Source organism: Rhynchophorus ferrugineus, unplaced genomic scaffold (assembly GCF_030347505.1).
Source record: "Rhynchophorus ferrugineus isolate W39M unplaced genomic scaffold, kcgeb_rfMv2 rfM607, whole genome shotgun sequence".
In the NCBI taxonomy this organism is placed as follows: Eukaryota; Metazoa; Arthropoda; class Insecta; order Coleoptera; family Curculionidae; genus Rhynchophorus; species Rhynchophorus ferrugineus.
This window is the reverse complement of record NW_027473184.1, coordinates 22,529-27,500: the sequence shown is the minus strand read 5'-3', so window position 1 is coordinate 27,500 and position 4,972 is coordinate 22,529.

The following is a 4,972-nucleotide window of genomic DNA, read 5'->3' as shown; positions in this document are numbered from 1 at the left end:
TAAATAACAAAGGCGAATAGAGAGGATGTCAATCTTTTCTATTCGCCTTTTTATTTGTCTAAATTCGTTCTTGGGAACATTTTCCGTACATAAATATATCGCATTGATATACATCGACGACGCATTTATGTATGCATGTATAAATAACAAAGGCGAATAGAGAGGATGTCAATCTTTTCTATTCGCCTTTTTATTTGTCTAAATTCGTTCTTGGGAACATTTTCCGTACATAAATATATCGCATTGATATACATCGACGATGCATTTATGTATGCCTGTATAAATAACAAAGGCGAATAGAGAGGATGTCAATCTTTTCTATTCGCCTTTTTATTTGTCTAAATTCGTTCTTGGGAACATTTTCCGTACATAAATATATCGCATTGATATACATCGACGACGCATTTATGTATGCATGTATAAATAACAAAGGCGAATAGAGAGGATGTCAATCCTTTCTATTCGCCTTTTTATTTGTCTAAATTCGTTCTTGGGAACATTTTCCGTACATAAATATATCGCATTGATATACATCGATGATACATTTATGTATGCTTGTATAAATAACAAAGGCGAATAGAGAGGATGTCAATCCTTTCTATTCGCCTTTTTATTTGTCTAAATTCGTTCTTGGGAACATTTTCCGTACATAAATATATCGCATTGATATACATCGATGATACATTTATGTATGCTTGTATAAATAACAAAGGCGAATAGAGAGGATGTCAATCTTTTCTATTCGCCTTTTTATTTGTCTAAATTCGTTCTTGGGAACATTTTCCGTACAAAAATATATCGCATTGATATACATCGACGATGCATTTATGTATGCCTGTATAAATAACAAAGGCGAATAGAGAGGATGTCAATATTTTCTATTCGCCTTTTTATTTGTCTAAATTCGTTCTTGGGAACATTTTCCGTACATAAATATATCGCATTGATATACATCGACGATGCATTTATGTATGCCTGTATAAATAACAAAGGCGAATAGAGAGGATGTCAATCTTTTCTATTCGCCTTTTTATTTGTCTAAATTCGTTCTTGGGAACATTTTCCGTACATAAGTATATTGCATATAATATGCGTATGTATATAAAGACAAATACAAGGGATGTAAATCTCTTTTATTTTGCTAAATTCGTTTTACAGAACGTTGTGTAAACTTAAGGATATCATTCATCTTAACCGATAAGCACCTAGCCTATACTCTTTTTGTATTCTATTATCATGTTTGGAAACATTTTCTTACGATTTCCAGAATTAAATTCACTATTTTAATTCGGAACATTGTCTTAAATGTACGTTCAGTTCGAAGACGAACCACAAGATACGTTTATAAGTTATACCTTATGAGACTATTAAATATACAGTTTTCAGACCTAATGCGATGAACTATCAAAAAACAATTAAAAAACATCGCCCCGTGCGGAAATTGAATTGGAGACTAATTCCATTCATCTGAATTCGATCATTACCCGCATTGTACTTCTAGAGCCCGTTCGGTCCGATGGCGAATAAAATCCGCGTTTCAGTATATCATATGCGGTTAAACGGTGAGGCCAGTTACAACTGCATTAAAACCTCCGATGTATACCTGAATATAGCGGGAGGACGCCCGCATAATTTGACGAACCTTCAAGTGCACCTACTTATGAGGGACCATATAATACCAATTCGACATGACGAGAATTCAGAGCCAAATCGATATCACATGGCAACTATATTTGGTTCTAATGAAATGAAGGATCAACGAACATGAAGACATGCTCATCAATCACAGATACATGGAATTCTGTATCGTCGCAACCGATAATACGTACAACCTTCGATTGGAATGAATTAATCAAAAAAATTGGACGAAAATAGTTTAGACATTCAGAAAACTGACAATTAGGTAAAACTGTAAAACCTGCTTTAAATAGAAACCACATTAATCAAAAAAGGTCATGCATTGTAATACGATTAGTTACGAAAGTAGCCTAACCTTTGGACCATTTTGAATTTTAACTTATCGAGATATCGTTCGCGGGTAAACGGCGGGACTAACTACCACCGCCTTGACAACCGCAGCCTATGCCCGAACAAATCAGGAAGGCGCGTGCATGGATTAACGAGATTCCCACTGTCCTTATCTAAAATTTTACGCAATACTGCCGCGACGGAACCGAACAGGCGCTCGGAGACCCGTACGTGAACCGTCCCCGATACTTACGCAGGAAAGACCAGCTCGGAGCTTTAACAAGCACCAGAGCCATAGACAGATAGTCTACATTTCAAAATGTCCATATACTTACGCAGGAAAGACCAGCTCAGCAGATCGCGTTCGGATCCGTTCAGAGAAGGATCGAGATGCCGAGCGCGGGTAAACGGCGGGACTAACTACCACCGCCTTGACAACCGCAGCCTATGCCCGAACATATCAGGAAGGCGCGTGCATGGATTAACGAGATTCCCACTGTCCTTATCTAAAATTTTACGCAATACTGCCGCGACGGAACCGAACAGGCGCTCGGAGACCCGTACGTGAACCGTTCCCGATACTTACGCAGGAAAGACCAGCTCGGAGCTTTAACAAGCACCAGAGCCATAGACAGATAGTCTACATTTCAAAATGTCCATATACTTACGCAGGAAAGACCAGCTCAGCAGATCGCGTTCGGATCCGTTCAGAGAAGGATCGAGATGCCGAGCGCGGGTAAACGGCGGGACTAACTACCACCAACTTGACAACCGCAGCCTATGCCCGAACATATCAGGAAGGCGCGTGCATGGATTAACGAGATTCCCACTGTCCTTATCTAAAATTTTACGCAATACGGCCGCGACGGAACCGAACAGGCGCTCGGAGACCCGTACGTGAACCGTCCCCGATACTTACGCAGGAAAGACCAGCTCGGAGCTTTAACAAGCACCAGAGCCATAGACAGATAGTCTACATTTCAAAATGTCCATATACTTACGCAGGAAAGACCAGCTCAGACCTTTAACAAGCACCAGAGCCATAGACTCATGGTCTACATTTCAAAATGTCCCTAACTAAGATCGCGTTCGGATCCGTTCAGAGAAGGATCGAGATGCCGAGCGCGGGTAAACGGCGGGACTAACTACCACCACCTTGACAACCGCAGCCTATGCCCGAACATATCAGGAAGGCGCGTGCATGGATTAACGAGATTCCCACTGTCCTTATCTAAAATTTTACGCAATACGGCCGCGACGGAACCGAACAGGCGCTCGGAGACCCGTACGTGAACCGTCCCCGATACTTACGCAGGAAAGACCAGCTCGGAGCTTTAACAAGCACCAGAGCCATAGACAGATAGTCTACATTTCAAAATGTCCATATACTTACGCAGGAAAGACCAGCTCAGCAGATCGCGTTCGGATCCGTTCAGAGAAGGATCGAGATGCCGAGCGCGGGTAAACGGCGGGACTAACTACCACCACCTTGACAACCGCAGCCTATGCCCGAACATATCAGGAAGGCGCGTGCATGGATTAACGAGATTCCCACTGTCCTTATCTAAAATTTTACGCAATACGGCCGCGACGGAACCGAACAGGCGCTCGGAGACCCGTACGTGAACCGTCCCCGATACTTACGCAGGAAAGACCAGCTCGGAGCTTTAACAAGCACCAGAGCCATAGACAGATAGTCTACATTTCAAAATGTCCATATACTTACGCAGGAAAGACCAGCTCAGCAGATCGCGTTCGGATCCGTTCAGAGAAGGATCGAGATGCCGAGCGCGGGTAAACGGCGGGACTAACTACCACCACCTTGACAACCGCAGCCTATGCCCGAACATATCAGGAAGGCGCGTGCATGGATTAACGAGATTCCCACTGTCCTTATCTAAAATTTTACGCAATACGGCCGCGACGGAACCGAACAGGCGCTCGGAGACCCGTACGTGAACCGTCCCCGATACTTACGCAGGAAAGACCAGCTCGGAGCTTTAACAAGCACCAGAGCCATAGACAGATAGTCTACATTTCAAAATGTCCATATACTTACGCAGGAAAGACCAGCTCAGACCTTTAACAAGCACCAGAGCCATAGACTCATGGTCTACATTTCAAAATGTCCCTAACTAAGATCGCGTTCGGATCCGTTCAGAGAAGGATCGAGATGCCGAGCGCGGGTAAACGGCGGGACTAACTACCACCACCTTGACAACCGCAGCCTATGCCCGAACATATCAGGAAGGCGCGTGCATGGATTAACGAGATTCCCACTGTCCTTATCTAAAATTTTACGTAATACGGCCGCGACGGAACCGAACAGGCGCTCGGAGACCCGTACGTGAACCGTCCCCGATACTTACGCAGGAAAGACCAGCTCGGAGCTTTAACAAGCACCAGAGCCATAGACAGATAGTCTACATTTCAAAATGTCCATATACTTACGCAGGAAAGACCAGCTCAGACCTTTAACAAGCACCTGAGCCATAGACTCATGGTCTACATTTCAAAATGTCCCTAACTAAGATCGCGTTCGGATCCGTTCAGAGAAGGATCGAGATGCCGAGCGCGGGTAAACGGCGGGACTAACTACCACCACCTTGACAACCGCAGCCTATGCCCGAACATATCAGGAAGGCGCGTGCATGGATTAACGAGATTCCCACTGTCCTTATCTAAAATTTTACGCAATACGGCCGCGACGGAACCGAACAGGCGCTCGGAGACCCGTACGTGAACCGTCCCCGATACTTACGCAGGAAAGACCAGCTCGGAGCTTTAACAAGCACCAGAGCCATAGACAGATAGTCTACATTTCAAAATGTCCATATACTTACGTAGGAAAGACCAGCTCAGACCTTTAACAAGCACCAGAGCCATAGACTCATGGTCTACAATTCAAAATGTCCCTAACTAAGATCGCGTTCGGATCCGTTCAGAGAAGGATCGAGATGCCGAGCGCGGGTAAACGGCGGGACTAACTACCACCACCTTGACA